The sequence below is a fragment of the Piliocolobus tephrosceles genome, chromosome 6 (assembly GCF_002776525.5).
Source record: "Piliocolobus tephrosceles isolate RC106 chromosome 6, ASM277652v3, whole genome shotgun sequence".
NCBI classification, from domain to species: domain Eukaryota; kingdom Metazoa; phylum Chordata; class Mammalia; order Primates; family Cercopithecidae; genus Piliocolobus; species Piliocolobus tephrosceles.
The window spans coordinates 148,438,848-148,453,762 of NC_045439.1; the positions used below are offsets into that span (position 1 = coordinate 148,438,848).

At 42.1% G+C, this 14,915-nt stretch overlaps 1 protein-coding gene across 2 annotated transcripts in view; it reads left to right on the top strand.

The window, feature by feature from the left end:
• Positions 1-8,324: 8,324 nt before the first annotated feature.
• The window catches only part of FSIP1 (fibrous sheath interacting protein 1), a 199,161-nt gene continuing 192,570 nt past the window's right edge, over positions 8,325-14,915 (top strand). Inside the window, exon 1 of one of the 2 annotated variants that reach the window (XM_023189356.2) lies at positions 8,325-8,531. The gene's annotated coding sequence lies outside the window, so the exon portion shown is untranslated. The remainder of the gene's footprint in view (positions 8,532-14,915) is intronic. The other variant, XM_023189357.2, reaches the window with a different exon arrangement.

Sequence of the window (14,915 nt, forward strand, 5' to 3'; positions counted from 1 at the left end):
GAGAGTTATCTTCCCATTGTTTGACAGATAGGCTGGTAAACTGAAGTCTGGAGAGGTGAAGAGGCTTGCCCTGCCATAACAGAGGTGGGATACATATGCAACTCTCATAAAACCTAAACCAATTCTGAATCTGTTCTACTGCATCGTTCTATAAAAATAGGGCACTTCTCTTGTGGTTTTGCTGTGCTTAATTCTTTGTTCGACAATTGCAGGGACAAGACAGATGGCTGTTACCATTACCCAGATGTTTCTAAACAAGCAATTCTTGCTGCCATGCACGGTAAGCAGATGGCTTTTACATTGGTATGAATGCTGTTTCAGTCCAGGCTGAGATACATGAGCAGGTCATTTCCAAAGAGAGCAGAGACTGCTTAAATCAGAAGATCACAGGGTCTCAGAGCTGGAAGTAGTGGTAGAAACCTTTATCTACCCCTTATTTAGTAGATGAAGACACTGAGGTGGAAAGAGGTTAAGAGACTGGGCCCAGGCCACACTGTTCTTGGCAAAGACAGGACAGAAAATCCAGAGATGTGGCTGGGTGTAGTGGCTCACATCTGTAATCCCAGCACTTTGGGAGGTCGAGGTGAGTGGATCACCTGAGGTCAGGAGTTCAAGACCAGCCTGGCCAACATGGTGAAACCCCATCTCTACTAAAAATACAAAAATTAGCCGGGCGTGGTGGCACGCGCCTGTAGTCCCAGCTACTTGGGAGGCTGAGGAAGGAAAATTGCTTGAACCTGGGAGGCAGAGATTGCAGTGAGCCAAGATAGCGCCACTGCCCTCCAGCCTGGGCAGCAAAGCAAGATTCCGTCTCAGAAAAAAAATTAAAAAAAGAAAATCCAGAGATGTGTATTTTAAAATGTGTATCAGTGATGAATTACAAAAATAGAAAACATAACAATTTTTCAACAACATTAAAACATTAATTCTAGTTTGCCTATTATGGCAAAATGAGGGGAAAATAAGCCAGCTTCTATTAAGAAAGGAGTTTGGATGATCACATTTTAAAAATATCAACAAGAAAGCCAGTAGTCATCAAAATGATGACCAGTTCCTAGTATAACAAACACTATATGTTTAGATAGGAAACATTATTTTGAATTTGAGCTAAGAAAAAGATCGTGTAAGAAATAAAGTGAGGCCGGGCGTGGTGGCTCAAGCCTGTAATCCCAGCACTTTGGGAGGCCAAGACGGGCAGATCACGAGGTCAGGAGATGGAGACCATCCTGGCTAACCTGGTGAAACCCCGTCTCTACTAAAAAATACAAAAAACTAGCCGGGCAAGGTGGTGGGTGCCTGTAGTCCCAGCTACTCGGGAGGCTGAGGCAGGAGAATGGTGTCAACCCAGGAGGCCGAGCTTGCAGTGAGCTGAGATCTGGCCACTGCACTCCAGCCTGGGCAACAGAGCGAGACTCTGTCTCAAAAAAAAAAAAAAAAAAGAAAAAAGAAAAGAAAAGAAATAAAATGAGAAGCTAAGAATGCCAGGATGAGGCTTAAACACTGTGGCAGCCTGACCTTGACTGATGAACAAACCCCTGTGGTGGTTTCCTTCTTATTTCTTCATCTCTGAGATGTTAATTCTGAGAAAAATCATTTCTGTACATTGCTGCTTAACACCCTAAATATTTGGTTTGAATGTGTTTCTAATACGGCATCTTAATTGTTTTAGGTTCCTTTACTTTTTGCTAGAATATGTACAAAGGTTTACATAATAATGAAGGCTTACATAACTTATACGAAGTTTTAGTATTGTAGGAAAACAGCCTGTTGCATAGCAAGATGACCAGTGTGTTCCTGTAGCATTGATAACCCCCACAGAGAAGCTTATCTAACCACCCCAGGGGTCATGAGTTTTGCAAGAAGGCCTGAGGCATGACTGGCTGCACATCTTTCCCTAAAATCTTGCTATATAAAGGATGCTTTCTGGAGGGCAGGTGCGGGGATCCACTGTCTCTGTCCACTGTCTCTCTGGCTACCAGAGACACAGCTTCTGTTTGTAAGCCCCCTACTGAATGTTTCTTTCTGAGAAACTGGACTTGTCAGCTTCTTTCATTGGCCTCTCAGCTTCCTCGGCCTTTGGGGGTAGGTTTGCACAGATCTGCTCACCTCAAGCAAGTACATGGATCAGGAGATCCAATTTAAAACAACAAACTAACGAACCCCTGTGGGATCAGAGAGACCAAGCTCAATACTGAAGTTAGATTTTAGACTCAGAGACAAGCTTACCGGTAGGTTGAAAACATGAAGCATGAAACCCAATGCATGGGCAATGTTCAGATACTGTTGGTTTCAGGCCAGGATCGATAGTTGCAGTGAAATTTCAGCCATTATCTGCAAGCAGTGTCACCTCCATTCAGTTGACAGGGGCGAGATGTCAGGAGTAGAATACTAATCTCGGTGGGCATCTGGCAACTGAAACTGCAGCTGGCCTTGGGAAGTGTCTGCCAACTCTTTAAATCTTTGCAGGTACAGAGTTGCTGCAGGTGACCAAACTTTGGAGCCAGTAAGATCATGAGAAAGCTAAGCAGTCTGTTACTTTGAGGGTATTTCCTCAGAAAAGAAGAGAAACCGGCTTTTTTCCCCCTTTCTGGTGAGAATGACTCACTTGGCAGAGCCGATTCCTTTAGGGCCGAGTTGACATGATACCTTCCCCCTGCAAATGACTCCGGGTATTATAACATACCTTCGTTTTCACTGATTTACTTTACTATCTTTAAAAACAACCCTCTAGGCCAGAAACATGTAGCTGCACTGCTGTGTGTGTGCGTGTGTGTGCACTGATTTTTACACAATTTCACAACGTCCTGGAAGATTTTGGCCCCCCGTGGTGACATTTGGATCGCTCGAGCCAGTTAAATAGAGCTATATGACAATGTGTGACCTAACTTCTTTACTGAAAACAAACCTAAAGCCATCATCATGTTTTTGGACCAATAGGCATTGAGAAATTGTAAGCTGATCTTCTGAAAAATGGAGACATCCACTGACCAGCAGCTAATTCTGCGGAGCACTCCACAGCAGATAGGGAGAGGAGGGAAAGAGTTCTAGAGGGAGAGCATTTTTCAGTGTCTAGCCTGCTGTTTACAAAGCAAGTGCTGGATGTCACTGTTTACAGCCTCCGTGTAGAACAGCTGCAGGGGGCTCCATGGTGCCTCCAGGAGCAATGTCCTCGCCAGTATTTACCCTCTAAAACATTCACTTGAAGTCAGGGGTTCATCTGTACCACAAGAACCAAGGGACTTGTTAAAAATGCAGATTCCTGGTCTGCGTTCCAGACCCACTGAATCATGTAACAGGAACTAGAATCAATATTTTAATCACACCTGAACTGATCTTTCTGAACAACAAAGTCTGACAACCCATTCGAATCGGGTTTATTTCACAGCTTTTAAGTTCTAAAAAATGTACTAAAATAAGGTACTAAGCACACACTAAACATATGCTTAACATGTATTTTACTTTCAATAAAAATAGCATTAAGCCTGGGCAACATAGGGAGACCTCACCTCTTAAAAAAAAAAAAAAAAAAAATTCATCTGGGTGTGGTGGTGCATGCCTGTAGTCCCAGCTACTCAGGAGGCTGAGGAGGCTGAGATGGGAGGTTGCTTGAACCTGGGAAGTTGAGGCTGCAGTGAGCCATGGTCATTGTGCTAAATGCACTCCAGCCTGGGAGACAGAGTGTGACCTTATCTCAAAAAAAAAAAAAAAAAAAAAGTGTTACCTGTTCCAGAACCTGATTGTTTTTTCAGGCTTTATTTACTTCCCTGTTCATGACCCTTGCTGGCACGGATGGCACTGTACCCAAGCAGGATTGGGAAGTGCTGCAGAGAGTACAGTTGCTATAAAAGGGGTAAATGCAATAAAACATGTATTTCTTTTTAAGTCTACTGATTGAATGTAAATACAGATGTGTGAGAACTTTCAGTGTCTCAAAGTCACCATGGTTTTTGGATATTTATATGTACTAACATTTTAAAAAATGCATTGTTTTTTTGAGATCAAATTTTCACTTTTCCTATTTGGGTGGCTATTTAAAGATGCATCCAAGCACAGTTCAAACATACAAGATACTTCAGGTCAGTGGTTTCTTGAATTACACCTAAAATCCAAATGAACTTGTTTCTGAAAGTGGCTACCGATTTTTTTTTTTTTAAAGAAGACAATTAGCACCATCTAGTGGACACAAATATCTCCTCTTCTTGATGGACCCATGAGGAGATCAAGAGGGCAGGTTTTGGAACCTAGGTTGGAATCCTAGTGCCAGTTAGTTTCCCAATGACCTTGGGACAATTACCCTTTAGGTGCTCTGCTTCTCAACTCTAAATCCAGGTAATACTAGTGCTGACTCAGAATGGTATGAATGAAGTGAAATGATGCTTTGAAGGCAAGTCTGAAACACTCTGTAAATGTAATTTTTTAATAACACTAAGCATAGATTCACAGGAGATGGGAATTGTCCAGTGGCAAACACTATTATCTGCTCTCCAGTAGAAATGGCTATTCTACACAAAATCCAGTGTGTAGCATTTACGATATGAGGCTTAATGAGATCCCTCTCCCATCACATTGTTACATGTAGTTGAAGTTGATGGTGAGAAAAGGGAAACTGGAGCAACAAAGCTGAAGGTAGCTGGTGCCCAGATGGCAAACAATGCTCTTGCTTGCTTTCATTCATTCAAATCTGACTCCACTCAGAAGGAGGATGTCAAGAGTAGGGAGAGACTGTGAACAAAAACAAAAGCTAACTCCGAAACTAACACTGCCACTGCCATCTGTCACCAACCTGGAATGAGACCAGGGAAATTTTAGCTTAAAATATCTTGACTCTAGAAAAAATTTTTATGAATGACTTTGAAAGGCACAACACTTTCCAGGATGTGTTTGTGATTTCTGAAAATGAAACTGCAGAAAATACAGTATAGACGTGGTGCTCTCGGACTTATATCTGAATGTTGTTTTGAGGGTGTCACCTGCAATAGCTGACACAGAAGTATTTGCGGAAATTAAAAGCAAATACAGCTTTATTAAAGCTGGCCCTTAAGGCACACACAGCCTCTCAGCGGTTTACAAAACGGAAGCATCAGGAGGTAAATAAACAACGTGAGAGTGACACGGAGACAGAAAACAATTCAAAATGAGATAAAGTTTTATGCAAAATATAGTCAATAGGGACTTAGTCTGGAAAGGTTACAAACCGTGAAGAGATGCAAGTTTACATGGAACCAGCATTTTATTTTCACTGGCTTTATATGCATCTTCTGTTGCTTGTATTTTAAAAGCAACAGTTAAAAAAAGAAAACAGCAGTAATCATGTGCAGTAATCACAGGTCTGCTTTTTCTCAGTTAACCCCACCCTCCCCCGCCAAGAAATGGGGAAGGTATTGTTTTCTTAGTGGACACTATTAGTAACCAAATTAAAAACCGGAAAGAATGGCCTTCGTTTATGGCGTATGAGAATTGTGCAGGCACTTGGCGATGACCTCGTCCTGCCCCTCGGTAAACAGTGGTTGGTGGGCTCGGAGCACTCGCATCATCTACGAGCCTGTTAGTCTCTGGTCTCACCTGATACTGAATCAGCATTTTTGTTTTTTTTTTGAAGCAGCATTTTAAACAAGATTCCTCGGTGATCTGTCTGCACATTAAAGTTGAGAAGCCCTAGATGCATTTGAACTCAGGTACATCCCTGGTTCAATAGTTGATGAAATCTCCCCAGGTGATTCTTTTTTTTTTTTGAGACGGAGTCTCGCTCTGCCCCCAGGCTGGAGTGCAGTGGCGGGATCTCAGCTCATCGCAAGCTCCGCCTCCCGGGTTCACGCCATTCTCCTACCTCAGCCTCCCGAGTAGCTGGGACTACAGGCGCCCGCCACCGCGCCCGGCTAGTTTTTTGTATTTTTAGTAGAGACGGGGTTTCACCGTGTTAGCCAGGATGGTTTCGATCTCCTGACCTCGTGATCCGCCCGTCTCGGCCTCCCAAAGTGCTGGGATTACAGGCTTGAGCCACCGCGCCCGGCCTCCCCAGGTGATTCTAATGTGCAGTGCAGTTAAGCACTGCAAAACTAGTCCAACTTCATTTTTCAAACGAAGAAACTCTGGCCCACAAAAGCTTATGTATTTACCTAAGATGACCTAACTGTTTAGTATCAAAATCCAAATAATGTCGTCTCTCTTCGTCGTAAAAAAATAAAGCAGGGTCGGGCGGACAGAGCGTAGGGAGTGTGGAGATGGGGATAATTATTTTATATAGGGTGGTTGGGAAAGGCCTTCCTGAGGAAGCAGATGCCTGAGCAAAGAGAGGAGCAAAGCACGTGGATAGCTGGGAAACTGTATTTCAGGCTGCTGTGTGTGTGTGTAGGTGTGTGTGTGTGTGGTTATTTGGACTGGAGGAACAAGTGTTACCAAATTCCTGACAGATACTGCTCTGTGGGATGCAGAAACAGGCAATCAGAATGACCAGCTGCTCTCAAAATCGGATTCTTAAAATATTCCCTACCTTCTTCATATTCTTTACTCATTATGATGAGTATCTGAAGCCTTTGTTTAAAGAATGAGAACTATTACATCTAGAAGTGTTTACCACAACTGGAGTTGATGGCAGATATTCAAATACTGGAGAACACAGGAACATTATTGAGTAGTATTCAAATAATAGATCTCCTAGCACGGTTAACTGTACTACCCAGACTCATGGATTGGAAACTGCCAATTTAAGGATTTACTTTGAATCCAAAACTTGTTACTTTTTTGAACACTGCTCATAGAATTTGTATAAAGTATACAGTGAGTCTCAACCTATTTCTATTTTATTTGCAAGAATGACTCACTGCCAGCAGCACACAGGGCCAGGAACATATACTTACACAGCACCAACTACACGCAAGACTGACTGATGAGATTGTAGCCATGTCTCTCCCAAGTGCTCCTGTCCTGGTTCCTGAAAATGTTGACCTCAGCCTCGAACTCGGCATTTCCTGGGCTGGTTTTCAACTTGACATTGGTGAATTTCTTCAGTAACACCTCTAGGTTGGCTGCTAAGTTTTAATTCTCATAGGAGAATTAGGATACTTTCTCCTATTTTCTTCATTTTGCAACTTTTTTTCTTTTGAGATTTGGAAAGCCACATAAATTCCCTGAGAAATGCTGGGAAGAAATCCCTGCACAGAAACACTAACAATGAGGACAGTGAGGCTGGCACCAGGTTTACCATGGGAAAGCAGTAGGTAGGAGTGGAGGTCAGAGAGCCAACAGAAAGACTTACCATTTAGAGATGATGTCTGTATGGACCTGAATGGAAGCACTGAACTTGCGACGAGTGTTTGGATTCTGGATGCATTTTGAATGCTGAGCTGATAGGACGAATTGATTGTAAAGTGTGAGAGGAAGAGGAATTGAGGACAACTCCAAGGTTTTTGGTTTAGGCATGACAGGATGAAATTACCATTTGCTGAGATGGATAGAATGGGTGGGGGACTCTGGAGAAGTTGTTTTTTCCTGTGTTAAGTTTGAGATGTTTACACATCTAAGTGGATATGTCAAATAGGCAGTTAGGTAAAGGAATCTGGAGTTCAGGGAAGTCTGGGCTGGTGATCAGATGCAGGATTCAGGAGCATAGGGATGACATTTATAGCCAGGTTTTTAATATCCAGCACTGGCCTAGACCGCAGCTGTGTTCTTTCGGCAACTCAATCTATGACTATTTGCTTCGCTGAAAAAAACCACATCTTATCTAGTTAAAACAATGAGGACAAAGGAGCCATGAATGTGAAAATGCTCTGTAAACGGTAACGTGCTGGGAAGCAGGAGAAATCTGATGGCACTGGAGGTGAGGAAAATCAGTTTGTGGACGTAGGGAAATAATTTTCGTGCACTGAGAATTAGAGAAACTGCGAAATGAAAAAAGGTGTAACAAGCAATTATAACTTCTTGGACTGTAGCCAAATCTGTGCAAAACTAATATTTTTAAAATTTCTATAGCACCCCAAATATACTGGAGTTTCACATACACGGTCTTTTTGAGCTGCACAAGTCTTGTGAGAAGAGAATTATTATTGTTCCCATTTTACGGAGGAGGAAACTGCTCGGAGAGAATAGCTGACCTGTAAGGCATCGCAGCAACCTGAGGGACAGAGATACACAAGCATCCAGACGTCGCCGTTCCGAATCCAACCTAAAGACGAACAAATCGCTCCCCACCCCCACGGTCGGCCGCGAAGACGGAGGGACACAGCCGGGCCGTCCAGCTCGCGGGCCTCCAGCAGCAGCCGGCCCCCGTCCCATTTCCGGATGGTACGGCCCTTTCGCCTATCGCGAGACCGGAAGCGTCGCGCATCTGGTTGCCAGAGAAACAGCGGTGCTACAAGCAGGAGGGCTTTGAACTGGCGGCTTCTTCCACCACCAGAGAGGCTGAGGTGGCGGGAGAGATCCCTCTTCCCTGTGGGGAAGTGGCTGGCGCGGCGAGTGTCGGCGGCGCGCTTCTGCGGCCGTCTACGCTCTGGCTGCCGGGGGCCAGTTCCTCGAGGAGGCCCGGCTGGAAGGTGAGGGGCCGCGCAGACGAGGGCGGAGCTCGGTCGCGGGGCGGTGCGCCGAGGAGTGGGCGGGGTGGAGTTGCGTCGGGCAGCTCGGCTAGTAGATGGACTGTCAGTGAGAGCGGACAGGGCCAATGAGAGGGCAGGGGCAGGCTTATTGGGGGCGGGGCCCCAAGGGCTTCTGCCTTCGTGGAGGCTGTTTCTCCAGGAATTACCTAACATTGTAGCCTGTAACTAAGGCTCCCACTTTCCCGAGATCTAGATCCTCCCACCAAGATCTATAACTGATCACCAGCCATTTAAACTAGACCGTAAACGGCAAAGGATGCAAATATGCATTTCACAGGAAAAATAAAAAGATGCAAACAGCAAACAATTGATTAGAGACTCAGCTTTTCTCGTGAAGAAATGTAAACCAAATTCACAGATACCTTTTACACCTTTCAGACTGGAGAACATGAAACAGCTTTGACATAACCAAATGGGCCCCAGTCCACTGTTGGGGAAGTAGTGTAATTTGGTGCAGCCTTTTTGGAGTACAATTTGACGAACTACCAAAATTTGAAACATAAGTGTTCTTTGACTCAGCAATTCTAATTTATTTTATGGATGTATGACCATAGCTAAAGAAATATTGGCACAAAGATATTAACTTAAAATTGAGGTATAACTTATGGTAAGCCTCACCCATTTAATCTAAAGTTCTATGAGGTTTGACGAATGCATACAGTTATGTAATTACCAGCCACCACAGTCAGAATATGGAAGTTTCGTCATGAACCCCAAATTCCCTAGTGCTCTCTGTAGTTAACCCTTCCCCTAACCCTATCGCTGGCAACCACTTAGTTTTTTGTTCCTGTAATTTCGCCCATTCCAGAATGTCATGTTGATGGAAGCAAACACCCTGTGGCCTTTTGAATCAGGTTTCTTTCAGCTTAGCATCATGCAGTTGCTATTCATTCATGTTCTGTGTATCTGTTGTTTGTTCCTTTATGTTACTGAGTAATAGTGAGAGATGAAGCCGGCTGGGCTTCTGGGTTGAGTGGGGACTTGGAGAACTTTTCTGTCTAGCTAAAGGATTGTAAACACACCAATCAGTGCTCTGTGTCTAGCTGAAGGATTGTAAATGCACCAATCAGCACTCTGTAAAAATGCACCAATCAGCACTCTATGTCTAGCTAAAGGTTTGTAATGCACCAATCAGCACTCTGTAAAAACGGACCAATCAGCTCTCGGTAAAATGAACTAATCAGCTCTCGGTAAAATGGACCAATCAGCTCTCTGTAAAATGGACCAATCAGCAGGATATGCGTGGGGCCAAATAAGGGAATAAAAACTGGCCACCAGAGCCAGCAGTGGCAACGTGCTGGGGTCTCCTTTTACTGTGGAGGATTTGTTCTTTCACTCTTTGCAGTAAATCTAGTGGCTGCTCACTCTTTGGGTCTGCGCTACTTTTATGAGCTGTAACACTCACCACGAAGGTCTGCAGCTTCACTCCCGAAGCCATGAGACCACAAACCCACCGAGAGGAAGAAACTGTGAACACATGTGAACAGCTGAAGGAACAAACTCCCGTACACATCTTTAAGAACTGTAACACTCATGGCGAGGGTCCGTGGCTTCATTCTTGAAGTCAGCGAGACCAAGAACCCACTGGAAGGAACCAATTCTGGACACAATAGTCCACTGTATGGATGTACAGTCATATATTTATCCATTTCCTATGTATATTTATCCATTTCCTACTTGAGGCACATTTGGATGGGTTCTTTCCAGTTGTTCGCTATTATTAATGAAACTGGTATAAATATTCATGTATAGTTTTTTTGTGTGTGTGTGTGTGAATATGTTTTCATTTCCTGAGTAAATATGAATGAGATTGTGGAGTCATATGGTAAGTATATGTTTAACTGTAAGAAACTGCCAAGCAGTTTTGTAAAGTGATGATTTTGCGTTGTCTCTGGCAGTATGAGTGTTACAGTTGCCTCCAACTTTGTCAGCACTTGGTATTGTCAGTTTTCTAAAAAATTAATTTTTGTCATTTAAATAGGTATGTAGCGATATCTCATTGTGATTTTTATTTCATTTTTTTGAGGAGTAATAATGATGAACATCTTTTCATGTGCTCTTTTGACATCCATACATCATCTTGGGTGATGTGTGTGTCCAAATCCTTTGTTTTCTTGTTAGTGAGTCTTGATACTTGTTTATATATTCATGATAAGCATCCTTTGTCAGATACGTGTTTTGCAAATATTTGCTCCTAGTCTTTGGGTTTTGTTTTCCTTGTCTTAACATCTTTTGAAGAGTACAAGTTTTACATTTTGATGCCTTCCAATTTATCAATATTTTCTTTTATGAATCATGCCTTTGATGTTGTATATAAGAAATTTTTGCCTAACCCACAGTCACATGTATTTTTTAGAAATTTGAAGTTTTGGCTGGGCCTGGTGACTCACCCCTATAATCCCAGCACTTTGAGAGGCTGAGGCAGGCAGATCACTTGAGGTCAGGGGTTCGAGGCCAGCCTGGCCAACATGGTGAAACCCCGTCTTTACTACAAATACAGTAACTGATTTGTTTTTCTAAGACCAGCCGAGTGGGCACGAAAGAACCAGCGAGTAGGCAAGGCTAAAAGCAAAACTGCAAATTTATTCTTTGGTCGTCTAGCTTCAGGGACTGGAGCTGGGGGGAGGGGGGCGGTGGAGTTTCTAATACAGTCCCAACAAGAGTGGGGGCTGAGAAAGCCCACCCCGGGCGCATCTGCTGGGAGCGACTTTTCTAGGAGTGGAAGGGCAATAGGCGGGGCACGGGCATGTCGGGGGAGGGGGGGCGCTCCGCAGGTGCCACCAGGTAAATCTTGGTCTCCTCGGATTGACATCACCTGGTGCATGCCTGATTAATCTGCACCTTCCCGGGCGTCAGCTGCATTCTCGCACACACGGGAAGAGTTGGTGGTGAAGAAGAACCCGGAAGTACACCATCCTGCCTCCGTTCGTCCAAACAGTAACAACAACAATGAGAAAAAGAAAATTTTGTAGTGTTAAGTTTTACTTTAGGTCTGTGATACATCTTGAGCAAGTTTTAGAATTGCTTTTAATAGCAAATATTCTATATACCACCTAAGTGAACTGATTAAAAAAGTGCTACATCTTTGGGATATTACGCTGTTGTTTGAAAGCATGACGTATATCTATAAATGGTGATATAGAAAAATATATGAAATAGATTGTTAATTGTGAAAAAGCAAGTTGCAAAGCACCATGCCATTTGTGTGTGTTTGCACTGGGGAGGAGTCGATGGGTATAAAGGATAGAAGGTTTGCATATGCCTAAAAAAATGAGACTTGCAAGTCTCTATTAACACTCATTTTTGGGGTAAGCCGAATTTTGACTTAAAGCATTTTTTATGTTCACCTGTATTATTTGATTTTTTTCTGCATGGGCAAGTATTCCTTACAGAATACGCAAATATATAAATTTAAAAAATTGACCATACATAAATAATTTTTAGACATAAAAATAATGAAAATAAATTAGTCCCACTCTTTAAAGGCTTGCTACTCATAATGACTCAACAGAGGAGGATTTATTTTCTTTTGATTCTTTTATTCATCTCAAAATACCAAATTATAGCAGCCATATGTCTCCATGTTGGCTTTAATTCATCTATGTTGATTGCATTTCTCACAAGCCTGTATGAAAAACTTTAATCTTGTTTGAAATGAATATTACAAAAAGTTGGCCCTTGTTACAATTTAGGATCTGGTCATATATCTAATCTGTCTATTCAATCAAGTATCATGAAGAAAATACGATTCTATTTTGAAGTGTCTTAATGTCATAAGAAAATGCTCATTATGTAGTGGCGAGAAACACGTTAGTCCAATTTTGTTGAAAAACACGTAGAGTAAAAATGGGAAAGAGATGTACCAATAGTGTTTAGCTCAGGGTGGTGGGATATTGGGTGATTTTTAATTTATTTTCAAATACCTTTTAGTACATTCTAGAGATCTTTCTATAATAAATGAATTCTTTAGTTATAAATACAAGATATAGTTAATAGCAAAACAGAAAATAAGATAAGCAAGGGTACAAGAACATCCAGGAACCCACCAATCCAGAACCCACTACTCTTACTTCCTTGATGTGTCATCATCTTTCAGGTCCCCTTGTGTATATTCCTTTAATTAGAGAAATTGGACTTTTTAAAGTGGGATTGTCGACAATTTGTATGTCTGTCTTTCTCTTATTTTTTTGATATGTGCATTTCATTTAAAAATCTTTACCCAATTTTCTATTAGAATTTTTTTTCTTACTGATTGGTAAGAGCTCTATAAATACGTGAATGTATTAACCTTTTGTATGTCATCTATGTTGCATTTATTTTCCCCAGTTTCTCAGGTTCCTTTTAATTTCACTTAAGAGTTCTTTTTCATGTTTGAGACTCAAGAGCATTAATTATTATGTAGCCACATCTGTTAGTCTTTTCCTTTTTGATTTATGCTCTTAGTATCATGTTTACTAAGTCATTAATTCCATGATTATGAAATTTATCTTTATGTTTATGTTTATAAATTTATGTTCCAGTCTGTTGGAGATTTCATATTTTTTATTACTTATAAAATTAGATTTTACTTTCATTAAAGTATTATATTTAACTCTTGTTTGGCTTTATCAATTTCTGGACAGTGTCTTTGATTTCCTATGATAACAGATTACATTTCTGTTACTACTCGCTTCCTTTTGTGCACTCCTTCTTGCATACGCTCAGTATAATTAAGCCATAATATTTGGTTAAGTCAACATTCAATGCTTACATAATTATAACTATTTATGTATTGTTTGATTGCTTTTTTTCATGTACAGTGCTTTTTCTTATGGAATTCCTATGTGGCAGTTACAATTTCTTTCCAAATGCTTAAATACATCTATAAGATCCAATTTTAATACTCTTTATCCATACCTTTTTCTAGATGGCCAAATTCATAAGATAGTCTGTTATTGCATCCCCACCTACCTCAGGAACTGCATTTTATTTAATTTATTATTTTCAGGAGAGAACCTAATAGAACAGACCTATTTCTAAAGCAGAATGAAAGATTTGTGGAGCCCGTTAGCTGATCCAGGTCATTGTTGGTTCCTTGTGCCTCTGCCCTTATTGACATGTATTATGCGGCTCTGCGCATGCTTGCATCTCATTGCTCCCTCTGCAAGCTGCAGTAAGTCTCCCTTGACAGGCTGCTTAGGGCGTTTACAAGACATTTGGCCTTTTGGTGACTTATGCTTTTTGGTTGTGATGTGAGGGGCCAGGGTGATTCATCATCCCACAATAATAATGTCAGTGCTTTCCTGAGTGAGCCCAAACCCTTTTGCAGAGTTTGAATAATGTTGAGATCAATGCCTTTTTCATTTGCTGAGATGGGAAGAGCTGACCTCCTGGTCTCTTAAGCATAAGCTTTGGCACATTGAATGGTTGGAAGCCAAGCCATAATATTGCTCTGTGTACCTAGGTGAAGCCTCAGGTCGTTTATATTTGTGCTTTCTCCTGTGTCCACAGCTTCTCTGGACCCTGCCTCTGCTGTTCAACAAGCAAAAGAAAGATGAGTTATTTCATAGGATAAGAAAAGGACATTGTTGGGTAGAAGCAATTGCCTTTTTCATTCTGTTATGCTTGAATGTATAATTGGTAGGAATTTAGGAAAGGATTTGTTGGAAGGCACCCATTCACATGCAAAGCCGAGTATGAGAGGGCAAAAGCTGGAGTTATCTCTCTTTTCCCGTTTGACTCAGCATGCGTGTTGCCCCAGTGTCACAGGACAGAGCTGGAATGGTCTTGGTAGGCCACACGGTTTGGAAGGATCAATGTGCAGCATCGCTCACTGTGTCTCTAGCTTATGCCACCCCGCCTAGTATTTCCTGCTTCTGGATATAGCACTAGATATAGAACAGCCAGGGTGGTGAAAGGCCTGTGGATAATATCACATGAAAAATAGTTAAATAGATTGGTAATGTGTAGCCAGATAATGAAAATCTGTCCTCTAATGAAGGAAGTAGGTTGTGTTCTCTTGCTTCAGAGGGTAGAAATAGAATTACGGGTTTTAGAAGGGGAGGGTTGATAAAATGAGAGCAGTGCTTAGGTACTCCATGAAAATGCAGCACCACAGGGGAGAGAAGAAATCAGAGCGGAGAGGGAAGAAGGCTGAGCTAGAGTGGGCAAGGCTACAAAAAAGAAGGCAAAACCGAAGGAAAGTAGCAAGGGGACTTTGGGAGGCTGAGGTGGGCAGATCACATGAGGTCAGGAGTTTGACGCCAATATGGCGAAACCCCATCTCTACTTAAAACACACACACACACACACACACACACACACACACACACACACACACACACA